Below are 14,274 nucleotides of genomic sequence, written 5' to 3'. Positions count from 1 at the left end.
GAACGTAGTTTATACAGTCAATTCCGTCTTAACATCAAGTAGTCAAAGCTTTCATCTTTCCATGTGTAAACTGTGGGATGTAACTGGAATCTTGTTACTTATCAATACTAAGCTGGAGAAAGATGTGCAGCCCAAATCTTGTTCTATTTAAACTTGGTGCTAACTCAAGGAGATAGATCTTTTCAAAACACACTGATACAAGTTTTAAACAGTGCAGAAAATTTCTCATCCATGTAGCCTCTATAATTTTGGTTTAGAAACCAGAAGAGTGGATACACGGGAAGTGTTAAAATTTAAGATGGGAATGGGGGTCTAGGAGTCCTGTGAAAAGTGCAGGAGCCTCTCTTATTTCTAGTTAAATAACTGGCTGATGGGTATCCCACAAGTCCAGTGGTGTGGTAATACTCTGAAGACCGTGAGGTCATGCTCACATTGCTTTACCCCGGGAGTTCTCAATGAGGCAAATGTACGATATAGACCTTCCTGCAAATCTCTATTTCATCATTGTCCAAGTAGGACAAGGAAATCTCCCATTTATCTCCCTCCATTACTGGCTATGCTGTCACCCAGAATTATAGTGATAGAGCCTTTTGTGTTAAGGATAATTATTACAGAAGAGTCAAATGGTTCTCCATATTGTCCTTCAAAGAGGTCAAAGTTTGATGTTTCTTCTTTGTTGTCAAAAGTGTCTGAAAGTAGAAATGTTGCTTTGTGCTAACAGTAACAGGAAGGTTATTTGAACAATTGTAAAATATGTCACTTGCCCAGCAAAACATCTTTCCTAATGCTACCTAGCAACTAGTCCTGGCTGTGATTGTAAGCTGAAGCATCTTGCCAGCTGGAAGCCAAAGTGTCACATGTGGCTTCTTCCATTCTTTCATTTGTGTCCCTTTTACCTTTGTGTATAATTGAAGGTCAAACACATGCCTGTTGCTGAAATGGGCTCAAGTGGCAGAGATGAGTACTTCTTGATGATGTATATGGCCTTGAGGACAGAAAGGAATTGCAATCTCAGAGACCCTGCCCTATTCACAAGTCTAAAGGTCTGGATAGCTGCTCGCTCAGGAATTGTCCACTCTAAAGTTACAGACAAGATAAGTGAGTTTCTTGGATGTTCCTATTTTACAATTATGTGACCTGTGTATTTTATCTGAACAAAGATTGTGATTTAGCCAATTCCTCTGGCTTTTCATCAATAATGACATCGAATACATACTTTATGACAAGATAATCTTAGAAGGGGGGATCCAGAAACACAAACATTTCATGGTGATGCCGATGATCTAATTCAAAACCTTGTAAACACTGGGCAGGTACTCTACTGTGGACTAACTTTGAGACCCCGGACTGTCTTTAAAAGAGACTTAAGAGAAATATGGTTGATTAGGAAAGCAAAAGCAGGCTTCTTGAGATGCCTGCTTTTTGTTCCCAGAAGAAATTACCAAAAGAAACAGCTGGAAGGCACTGGGTAGATTTCTAATCAGAACCAACCTGAGGGATGGGGAGGATCCAGGAGCTCTATAAAATACCCAAGCTACAGTCCTTTTACTAGACTTCTTGCTTTAGGTTTTTTTTCTATCCAGAGTATATAAAGCTCTTGGATTTTATTTTTTCATGACTTGTTCTTCATATTTTCCTGGTCCTTGAATTCTTTGTTTGTGCCAGGGAATAAACTCGACCATGCCCTAGTAACTACCAGTACCCCTAGTATATCTTGATCCTTGGTCAGCAAGAAAGGAAGAGTGGTAGGGAGAGAGATTGAGTTTTAAAATATTTGCATTCACAAGTGTTGCCTCAAAGATGATTAATTTGTTTTTCCTTTATAAACAATGATGCTGAGAAATCAAATTACTCAATCTGTTAGTATATGAACATTCATAATTGTGTTTATTGAAACACATGGTCATTTACTTGATGAAAATGTAATATTGGCTTTGAGATATTTTCATCTGTGCAGACTGTCATAATAATATTACTGTATTATGCTAATGGTCACTTTACAAAAATGAAAGTTATAAAATGGTGACAGAATGTTGCTCTTTTATGCCATTTTTCCAGAAGAGTCTCAATGATATATTAAATCAATCACATTTACTATACTTCTAGAGGAAATTTTACTGAACAATTATCATTTTAATTTAATACACTTTTTAGAGGACTTACTGGAGCCTGGCATGGCTGCTGTGATGTGTAGTCTCTCATATGGGCATAGTAAGCTTCTTTTAAATCTGATTGCACCATTTTAAAAATACAAACAAAATTAAAACTCTTTCAGAACCCTCAACAGTATAATTTTCCTGACAGGAATTTTGTGTAGGAACCAAGCACTTTAAATTCTATGATTTGGTTATTTCTTGCTCTTTAAGTTTTCTCAATGTTTCCATAATTTAAACTGTTTAGAAAAATACTTATTTAATTTTATTTTCTTCTTATTAAGTACAGTTTAAAATCAAAATGCCTTTTAGAATTCACACATGCCAAAATTTCAGAGTAAAAATTACTTGAAGTGGAACAAAAGTATACAAATGTAAATACAGAAGTTCTTTTTTTAAGTTACTGAGATTATTTTATTTTCCCTGTTTTTGCTGCAGAATATGCTAGCAGAACTATTAAGTTGATATAATACTATTATTAGTGTAGACTATATAGAAAGCAACATTCTCTTTTATTAGAGTAGATTATTCCATGTGTTTCATATTGTGTTTTAAAGGTTTATTTTCTTTTTAAGTGTGTGTGTGTGTGTGTGTGTGTGTGTGTGTGTGTGTGTGCGCGCGCGTGTGTGCTCTATGCATGCCCACTGAGGCCAGAAGATGTTACCAGAAGCCCTAGAGCAAGATTTACAGGTGCTTGTGAATGTGCCCAATCCCAGTGAGGGTACTGGGATCTGAACTCAAGTCCTTGCAAGAGCAGTGGGAGCTTCTAAGAACTGAGCCTTCTCTCTGGTCTCACAGTTCAGATATCTGTAATAAACGTATTATAATTGGTTAATGTATCTGTAATTTCTTTTTTATCTTATTTTTCATGGGGCTTAGGGACAATCTTCTCATTAAGTTGCAAAGTTGCTAATTACTAGCTATGTAGCCTTTAGAAAATGAGATCACCCTAATATCAACTTCCTTTTGTACAGAATGAGATTAACTTTATATCTGCTTCTCAAGGTATAAGGAAAAATAAATTGAGCTTGTAAAATAATAATTACATGCATGTTGCATATAAAGTGAAACATGTTATTTATTTTAAAGAGTAACAATGAATTAATGGTAAATCTGGCCAATGTAAGCTGTATATTCTAATGTTCAATTCCTGAATTGCATTTGCCTTATGATCTGAAATAATTTGTTTTGTCAGTGTGTATGGTATTAGTAGTCAAAAAATATTTTACTGATTCTTTTATTGTTTGTATATGAGATTTTAGCCTGCGCATGTGTAAGAATACCATGTATATGGAGCTTGTGGAGACCGGAAGAGAGCATCAGATCCTCTTAGAACTGGAGTTACAGAGAGCTGTCAACTATCATGTAAGTGCCAGGACCCGACTCCAGGGCCTCTGTGTGAGCAGGAATCTTAACTGCTGGCCCATTTTTCTAGTCCCACTTGATAATTTCTTAAAATAGATATTATTTATTAATAAATAAGCTATTCTACCTTTTAATGTTGTCATAGGAGCTAAGGACTTAAAAATAAAGTGTATCAAAGGACAGAGATCCCACTGATCTGTCATATTATATATGAAAACTTTTTTATAGACTTCAAAATTTCCAATGCATTGTCATGTTCTTGCTTAAGTTTGAATTATTTCCTTCCTGCATGTCTCAGTGGGATTGCCAACCAGTACCTCTACAGCCTGTGCTTCTGACGGCTAAGACCAAGAGTAAATAACTTTGCAACTGGCAGTGCAGACGTGTCAGAAAATGAGCCTAAGAAAGTGACACTTTCTTGAATCCTTTAATTGCCTTTGAACCTGGCCTAGTGGCAGCTTCTGATGTGCCCCATTTTGACTGACATCATGGTCTCCCTCTCCGTTTCCACTCACTATAGGTGCTTATGACATTTTTTTTTCTGGTCAATTCTTGTCTATAAGACTTGCTATACATACTGACAAATGTCTGAACAAAAGCAGAAGCCAAATGACTGCAATCAGTTCACCCACTATTGTCACTATTGTCAAAGATCCAGTTTTATAAAACGCCCAGACATACAAATTATTCTGTTATTATTATATAGATTTGGAAACTAAAGCAAAGGAATGAGACAATTTTCTGGACAATCAGGCAACAAAATTGGCCTCTATTCTTCAATTTACCTTTATACGTTAGTCCTCTGGCCACTGCTTGTCAGCCTGGATGGGAGAGGAGAGTGGTTTATGAAGGGTTTCTATTATAACGATTACTTTTCTAACTAGAGGGATTTCTTTGTTTTTTTACAGACTGTTCAATGAACCTTTGACAAAGACCTAATTAAATTTGAAGCCTTAAGTAGAGCCCTTTTAACTATTTTTTTATTTGTGATACTATGAATTTATCTATTTCATGCTTAAAAGAATTGAACAGGTAATTTGTTTGGGATTCAAGCTTCTGATAATCTCTCTCATGGTTGTGGAGGTAATTTACAACTGGATATTGCAGAACATTAGGATATTACTGTCTGATGGGATATTACTACCCAAGCCAAGAATCAGTACATGACCTGAGTGATTTAACAGCATATCCCCGATATCTCTCCCTTTCCTTGGCTTCCACTCTTCACATATGTTGTGGATCCCTTCAGCTTATCCCAATTTGTTTTGATCCCATCATTTCTAGTGGGGCCGTGTTGGCTTAAATACAAGCTGGCTCCTGACCCTTTCGTGTTTAAAACCCTCAAACTCTCCCATATTTCACACAACATATACGCTCAGAATAAAGGTCAAAACCCTGGATGAGCACACACCAACCTATATGCGACACTTACAGTTTGCTTCCTCTCTATCAATTTCTGTGGCTTCTAACCATTCTCTAGGAGACCCACGCAGGCCTGTAGTTGCTGTTTAGACACTCTTAGGAAAAAGCAGCTTCTTGCTGGGCATTTACTAAGCACTCTCATGATCACAAAGAATGACTAAAATGTCAAGGTTCAGAAACCTTACTTTGGCCAGCCGTTTTTTAAAAATTAGATATTTTATGTATTTACCTTTCAAATGTTATCTACTTTACCCTTTCTCCCACCATTCCTCCCCCTGCTTCTATGAAAATGCTTCCACTCCCACACACCCACTCTTCAATGTCCTGGTGTTCCCCTACACTGGGGAACCAAGCCTTCACAGGATCAAGGGTTTCTCCTCCTGTTGATGCCAGACAATGCCATCCTCTGCTACATGTGTGGATGGAGCCATGGGTCATTTCATGTGTACTCATTGGTTGGTGGTTTCATCCCTGGGAGCTCTGTAGTGTCTGTTTGACTGATAGATTGTTGTTCTTCCTATGGGATTGCAAACCCCTTCAGCTCCTTCAGTCCATTCTCTAACTCCTCCATTGGGGTCCCGGTGCTCATGGGCCAGCCTTGATGCTTCTACTTACCAACTTTTTCCTACTGTCACTAGGACTCAGCTTTAGAGATTGTTCCTAGGAGAATGTACTTTAACACTGTTTGGTGGCACAGGGATTTGCCTGTTAGTCGTTCTTAAGGCCTGATAGGCCCGAGCATCATATTCATAGCATAGGTCCTGTGCTTTATCTTTTCTCCCTCTCTAGGTTGCCAACTACTCTGGGATATAAACCTTGTAGTCTATTACAAACACTAATTGATTACACAGAAGAGTAAAGACTTGTGGGTGAACTGGCCTATCCATGAAGGTTAATAGAAGGTGAAATATAATGAGTTCGAGTCCATTTCAGCTATGTCTATTTATTTATTAAATACCTTTGGGTTGGAGTAGAATTTTCTTTCATCAAAAACTTTACAGGGAAAAATTAAGACTGCTAGAACAAATTAATTTTGGAGTTAAGGTTATATACTGATTTTCTTATAGTTTAAATTTTGAGTATTGCAAATAATACAGCTTCAAGTGTGAGCCATGGACCACAGTTCCAGCCATGTTTAAATAATACAATTCCTTTACTTACTAAATAGTTACAGTGCTAATTACACATTGAGGGGCTCTCAGTTATACATTGAGAGTCAGGCAACACAGCCCTGGCCTACTGCCATGGGGCTACAGTCCTCTGTGGAGGACAGTTAGCCCAGTACTGTGATAATGCAGAATTAGACACAGTAGGATGTGTCTAATCATTGCTGGGAGGGCACAGGAAGTGTTCACAGAGTACTTAGAAAAGCTAAGTGGTATAATGCACTCAGAGAGGCCTGAGGTGGTGGTTGGGCAGTGTGTGGGTATAGAAAGACCCAAGAGAAACCAGTGTGGCTGGAAAGCTTCAGGAAAGCCAATGCTGGCAAAGGAGATGTGTCTGGGAGACAGGCAGGATCCAGTATGCAAGACTAAACCTTTAAATGGCTTTTACATTAAAAACATCAATGGTGGCTGTTACTTGCACTGACTTTGCTTGTCCAAACTTCGAAGTGGTGTCCTTTGAGGTACATTTTGTTAAAATAAACAAAATAATAACTGTGGAGACACCAAAGTCCTCCCGAGACTGCTTTTGAGATCAGAAGCTGTTTTAATTGCATTGATTCTCTAGGGCTGCAATAACAACTTACCACGAGATTGATGACTTAAAGCAACTGAAATTACTTCTCCAGTCTTGAATCTGGAAACCTGAGCTACCAACAGGGCCATTTTCTCTTTGGAGGCTCTAAATGGACAGTTCTTCTCGAGAATCAGAACCTTTTCTGACTTTCTCTGCCTCATGGCATCACCATTTCAACTCTTCCTCCTCCTTCGTATTGGTCACTAACATGCTACTGTCTTCTCTGCATCTCAAATCTCCATCTTTTCCTTTTAAAGAGACTCACTACTGGATTTAGGATGGATTTTAAGTTGAATATATCTCAGGCTGTCGTTCTTGACTTTATATATCTTCAAGGACTCTATTTCACGGGGTCAGGGTTAGAACTTGGACCCATTATTTGAGAAGAATATAACTGAAGGGGGTGCCTATTGTGGCCATTTCAGATGAGGCCTTTGTCTTCCCTTGAAACTAGCAGTTGAAGTAGAGGACGGTGTGAACACAGAAGTTTCTGATTCAGCTGGGTTGTGATGGAAGCCAAGGAGTTCTGCAGTAGACAATAACTACTACTCATGTGAAATGGGATAAGCTAAAACTTTCACTACCCTATCAGCAGCATTACCACCAAGCAATGGTTTTATAGCATCGAATAAGTAGAGATCTGAAAGAGGGTATTCAGGAGACCCTTACATTTATGTGTCATAAGAAACAGAGTTCAACTGGCAATGCTCAGGTTGTGTTGAAAGTGACTCTTTCTCTGTGTATCTAGGGTTGAGTTCATGCACTTACCAGACTTGCTAGGAGTACATTGAGCATCCCAAAGGAAGGATATCGAGTTAGGTAGTTGATAGAGGTGTCTATGAGAGCCCCTCTGAAACCCAAATGTGGCAGTGCTCCAAAGGAGAAGAAACAATTGAAAAGTAGACATGAAGGGAGAAGAGAGACAGCTATCAAAAAGTTGAATTCTGTAGAATTATAAGAATATTTTTACAATACTCAATGCATTTTTAGATAGCTTCTTTCATAATCCCTAATATAAAATGCCATCACTGGAAAGTACAAAAGAGCAATAGGCATTTTTCCATGAAATTCTGCCTGTAGGAAAAGAAAAAGATTTAGCCAACTATAGGAATTTGTTTTACCTAGATATAAATACAAATCACTTTTTTTTAAAAGTTAGGAAAAAGTCTAACCAAGCTCAAAAACAATATAACATACTTAGTTCAAAGTTTAGTTCATGGGGCTGGTCAGCAAAGTGCTATTTCTGCAATAAGATGCAGACATGTGCATTGTTCCCAGTGACAGGTAAGCGGGGGTGGAAAGAACATGATAGTTGTTAGAAAAACAGTTCAAATATCTTGATGTGTGAACTATATCAACCTGGTAGGATGTGAGGGGAAATTAAGGGACCTAATCTTTCCATCCTTCCTTTAAAGCACCTTTCAGATGCTCGTCTTCCTGACTTGTGTCTTCTGCTGACCTCCACTTCTTGCTCACCTATATAGCTAGAATAATCCTTATCTTCCCAGATGAAGCACCAGCTATTTAACCCTGCCATTCAGCTTACTTTACCTCCTTCCCTGTGGCTGACAATACAGATCCCTTTTCCCCAGTGTCCATTTTATAATCCGCCAATAAAAAGCCTGGGTTGAGAACTTTAATGTGGAAAAGGTGCATGAATGAAAGGGGGCTGCTGATATGCAAGGTTAGGGACAGTCCAGGGTTTAAATACCATCTAGAACTTTGCTGATGAGTGACACGTGGTGGGGGTTTCTACTGAAATCTTTGGGGGGGCAGAAGTAGAGTTTAATTCCCTGGTGGAGTCCTTATACAAATCTGCCCTGGTACCAGAAATTATCTGGTACAGTTCCATGTTCAGAGTGTGTAAGCGACTTGCTTACTTGGCGTAGTGAACCAAACTGAGAGTTCTTATCTCCTAATCATCATGTAAGCATTACTTTATAGATATACCATCTTCTCTGAGCTTGTATCCTAATATTTCTGCATGATATTTATGATTCTAGTAATGGTAATTATTTTTATAAAAATAAACAATATCAGTATCACTTGGTAAACTGATTCACCGCATGTTTTTATCACCTGAAACTTTTATAGTTCTTGAAAGAAATTCATTGAGAATTGCTTACTCATAGCAGCCTTATTTATAACAGCCAGAATCTGGAAAGAACCCAGATGTCCTTCAAAAGAGGAATGGATACAGAAAATGTGGTACATTTATACAATGAAGTACTCAGCTATCAAAAACAATGACTTCATGAAATTCATAGGCAAATGGATGGAACTAGAAAATATCATCCCGAGTGAGGTAACCCAATCACAGAAAAACACACATGGTATGCGCTCACTATAGCCCAAAAAGTTAAATTACCCAAGATGCAATCCATGGATCACATGAAATTCAAGAAGGAAGACCAAAATGTGGATGCTTCACTCCTTCTTAAAAAGGGGAACAAAAATATCCATAGAAGGGTATAGGGAGGCAAAATTTAGAGCAGAGACTGAAGGAACGGCCATTGAGAGCCTGCCTCACATGTGGTTCATATATATTCAGCCACCAAAACTAGATAAGACGGATGAAACTAAGAAGTACATGGTGACAGGAACTGGATATAGATCTCTCCTGAGAGACACAGCCAGAACATGTCAAATACAGAGGTGAATGCTAGCAGTAAAACACTGAACTGGGAACGGGACCCCTGTTTGATAAATTAGAGAAAGGATTGAAAGAGCTGAGGGGGCTTGTGAATCCATAAGAACAACAATGCCAACCAACCAGAGCTCCCAGGGACTAAACCACTACCGAAAGACTATACATGGACTGAGTCATGGCTCCAAGTGCATATGTAGCAGAGAAGTCTTGTTGGGGCACCAGCAGAAGGGGAAGCCCTTGGTTCTCCCAAGATTGGACCCCCCAGTGTAGGGGATTGTTGGGGGAGTGGATGTGGAGGGGAACACCCTTATAGAAGGGGAGGGGAAGGGGTTAGGGGGCTTATGGACAGGAAACTGGGAAAGGGAATAATATTTGAAATGTAAATAAGAAGTGCCCAATTAAAAACAAGTTTATCATTAATCATTTTAAATATATATAGGTTAAGACATTTTTGAGGCTTCTTATTATTTAGAGTTTGATTATTTGAATTACTTTTTGACTCAGTCATTAATGTTCATGTTTCTTACCTCTGGCCATACAGTATAAGGTGGGTAAATAAGAATCTGCTATAGCTCTCATGACCTAATGCCACTCTTTGTAGATAAAATTTAAATACAAGTTTCAACGTGACTAAGTGACTAAGAGGGTCACATTTCTCATACCATCTATTAGCAACTGAAATGCTTTGGTGCTGTGTTCTTGAACCACCTGATAATGGCGTAGAATTAAATATTTTTTCTCCCGTCTGTTAGATGTGTGATTCACTATTTTGCCTGCCTCACTGTAAAATAACTTCTTCCTAAACAAAATAAGATTAATACATTATCATTCCTGTGATTTCCTGGCTGATGCTGGCATACCCTATCCAGGTAGTGATTCTCAGTGTATACGAGGGCATCACAGCTGCCTTAGAGATCAAAGTGGCTCTAAGATGCCAATGACAGCAAGAGGGATCCCAACTTCAGAATTATTACAATGTGATAAAAATGCAGGCTGAATTCATTAAAGCCTATAATTTGGTACTTTGGTAGGATTTATGTAGGCAGTGTATGCTATATAGAGCTATATACCACAGCTATATACCCAGCCCAGGACTATATGTATTTTAAAACATGGCTAGTGGCATTTATAATGTCTTTAGTGTTCCACTATAGGTATTTCCTTAAACTGAACTTATACCTCACAATTTTATAATGTTAGAGTGAAGTATTCAGTTTGTTGTTGATTTTTAAGGGTTAATCTAATGCACAGCACACATGATTTGATTTAGCCTTGCTCTCAGCCAGCACTTGCTGTCTTCATATCAGAGGCAGAGTTAGGTCTAGAAAGATGACATACTCACCTGCCTGGGAAGAATTCTTCCACCTGCCTGAGGACTTGAAGATTCCTGTGTTATTTATGTATAAGGAGCCAGGTTTTGGTAATAAAATTAGTAAAAAATACTTTTCAGCTTTGGGGAAATAAGGCGCAGACAGTAATTTACTTAAGGGAATATGATCTCCATTTCTTCTGTGTTTTGTTTTTTAAAATAAGCTTTTTCAATAACTGGTACCTGCTCTCTGAACATTTGGCTGAGGAGAAAACACAGTCTAGCAGCCAACAGGAACTTGCTAATATGAGATAATGTGGTAGGAAAGGAAATAACATAGAAAGAGCGTGGCGCCTGGCAGATGTGTTTCCATCTGTTGCTTAAACTTCTTTTTTCTTCCTTCCAACCATTACATGGTCTGTCCAGGGCCTGGAAAATGGTAGGCTATCAGTTAACATTGACTCCTATTTCCTGGTCACTCTGAGATTAGAACAGGGACACTGGGTTCAAATGGTCGCTCCTTTCCAGCTTGTTCACACGCTGAAGGTGGGTCCACTGACTGGATGTTTGTGTCACTAACGATTTCCTATTAGGAGGTGGGAATTTGGGGGAGATTACTAGGATGCTAATGAGATTTTGAAAGAGACCTGGGGAGTCTTCTTTACTATGTGAAGATATAAGTAGTAGGTGTGCAAATCTATAGAACAGAAAACTGTTCCTTATTGGGGGATCTGCCAAAACCTTGATCCCCTCCTTCTCAGCATCTAGAACTGGGGGAACATAATTCTGCTATCTATAAACCACTTAGTTCATGTTCGTTTGTGAAAGCAGTCTAAATAGACAAAGAATGGTGGTGCTTCCGATCTTCCATAATCTTAAATCCATGTGTTTGTTTAAGTATGGGATTGAGGAAATGAATGTGAACTAGAACAGGTACCTCACACCTTGAGGTTGCTATGAAGATCCGTTTCTGGATTGACATGGCTTCAGAATGATTTGAGAGTTTATAGGGGCAGGGAGCAGATGTAAGATGTCTATAGGCACTCTGTGCTACTCATTAGAGCCCTGTATGTGGTCCTGGTGACCCTCTACGTCACTGGAAACAATGACGAGGCTTCCCCAGCAGCTCTGCTTGTCCCATAAGCACTGAGGCAGACGTTCTGGAGTGCACTACAACCATCATAGGTTGCTTTTAACTGTAACTGTGTAAAGCCCCTGGGAATGACTGAAGACAACCATTTACTCTTCGCTTGTTTAGCCCTGGAAGGTCACGGTGTGGTCATGTTGTCTGTACTTTTCTCTAGTGATACAGTTGAACCCTGTTTCTAGATCTCTTCCTTAGAGTCCTATGACTTTGATCAATTTCCTTAATTAACACTTTTGGTTTCACCATTTGTAACATGGGACAATGATCTGTCTCACAGGGAGTTCATGAGGACGAAAAGAGATGTGCATACGAGGTGCCTGGCACGGAGTGCACACTAAATAAAGAGAGCTACAATTAATGCTGACAGAGATGACATTTTAAGAGTTCTAATTCTGCATCGTTAGCTCATCTGTCTTATTGACACCTAATCAGGAGCACTTCTAAAGTGTGAGCCCGTATTTATGACCCAGTAATTCAATTGTCTACTTCAGTTCATTTTCTTTAACCAAACTGAAACTCGCTTCTGTGGCATGATTGATTTTGCCAGAGTGAGTTTGCATCTCCCACATAGGACCTCCATCTGCTACTCAACCCCATCTGTTCTTGCCTCCAGCTGATCCAATTTCATAACCAGTTGGTAAAGAGCCATCTGAAAAAAAAATACTCCATCACATTCTGATGTCCTGAAGAAACCTCGAGAAATATTCAGCGTAAAGATGTTGGTCATTTGGACACACTAAAGTCTCAGCAAATTATTTCAAGAGAACTGGGGAACATGCCATACGGTGAGGATTCTGTGTGAATTAGATCATGCTGAAGTCATATGACAGTAAAAACCTGTGCCTAGGAGTTTGCTGAGCACAGCACAGACTCTACGAGGCAGAGAGGCAGTGGGACAAGAGCCCTGAGTACTCCAGTGATGATTCCTTTCATTTTGTTGGATACAGTTATTATTTTTACATTAAAAATGATAATTTTACATTAAAATTATAATTTACATTAAAATGATAGTTTAGATGACTAGGGAGGCTGGGACATTTAACATTTTAATTATATTTTCACAGCATATGCTCTGGATGGTATTCACAGGAGCTGGCCTATTTATGAGGAGAGGACGGTCTTTCTCTGTGGTGTAGCCCAGAGCCACAGCAGCAGCAGCAGCAGCAGCAGCAGCAGCAGCAGCAGCAGCAGCAGCAGCAGCAGCAGCAGCAGCAGCATCACCCCAGATTGTTTGCCAGTTGCTTATTCCCTGACAGATGTTGGAGGAAGCAGTTTGCCTTGTCATCCTCATGCATTTTATCAGATTAAGATACCATTTATTGTATGATGCCCCAACATTTTATATGACTGTTCCTATTTTATTGATGAGAAAATTAAAATAATTTTAAATGAAGTTACCAAGCCCTACCCAGCCAGAAAACAAGGCAGCTTTCATTTAACATTGGTTATTATTATTTTTGCCCTCTGCAAAACCAGTATTAAATTTTGGCTTTAATATTCTAGGCCTGCAGTGATTACAATGCTAAAGGAAGTAGATTAAAGCCATAGAATGAATTTGTACACTTTATTAGTTATTTTTCTCATTGCTGTAAGCAAAATATCCAAGAAGCAGCAACTTAAATAGGGAAGTGTTTATCCTGACATACAGTTCTAAGGAATACAGTTGATTATACTAATGATTATACTCTATTTGCAGCCAAGAAGCAGGAGAGATTGTGAAGTAGGTAAGTTCTACAAAGCCTCAAGGCCCCGTCGTGGTGGTCTATTTCCTACCCACAACTTTTCCAAGCAGCACCGCCATCTGGGGGCTAAGTGTTCAACATATAAGCTTCAGGGAACATTTCATGTTTAACTGCACATCTAAATCACAACATACACCTAGTGCTGTTTTAAGGAAACAAACTTTCATATCTTAAATAAAGTATAATACATTTTCACCCAGTCATTCTTCTTTCACTCACCCTTTATTTTCTTTCAATTTTCGTTCCTCATTTAATGATGATTTAAGTCAATGGTCTTTCCCCTCCTCTTGTATAGGTCACATGTCCTGAAAGTACATCTCACATCAAAACCATAAGAGTCAGGAAAACAATCTTCTCTCCTCTTACTCTTTTTCTCACTCTCTCCTTCCCTTCCCCTTCCTTCCCTCCTTTCCCACCCTTCTCCCTTTCCTACTCTTTATGCAGTTCCTTTTTCTGTTCTTGTTTCTCCTCCTCCTTGGTTAAAAAGTTTACATATGTTGATTCATATTAGCAAAGGGTATAGTTTAAAGTCTCAGTGCTATCTCTGATTAAACTTTAGAAAAGGGACATCAAATGGTTAAAGTCATCAAGTTAGAAACTGCTGTGTTTGTGGATCATGTACATAGCCCCTGTTGTGACTTTTAGTTTTGACTGTTTTAGCCTATATTAAACTTTAAGTGGAAACAATGATTGTGGTCAACTAAGCTGCAGGGAATGTTTAAGTCAAAATAATATCATTTAGGATG

General features: G+C 38.8%; 1 protein-coding gene across 3 annotated transcripts in view; it reads right to left on the bottom strand.

Moving 5' to 3' along the window:
- Nucleotides 1-14,274, bottom strand: part of Cntnap2 (contactin associated protein 2) — a 2,256,901-nt gene that overhangs the window by 574,767 nt on the left and 1,667,860 nt on the right. The window lies entirely within an intron of this gene.

This window comes from Rattus norvegicus, chromosome 4 (assembly GCF_036323735.1).
Source record: "Rattus norvegicus strain BN/NHsdMcwi chromosome 4, GRCr8, whole genome shotgun sequence".
In the NCBI taxonomy this organism is placed as follows: domain Eukaryota; kingdom Metazoa; phylum Chordata; class Mammalia; order Rodentia; family Muridae; genus Rattus; species Rattus norvegicus.
The sequence above is the reverse complement of the archived record's forward strand: the minus strand, read 5'-3'. Positions and strand labels throughout refer to the sequence as shown.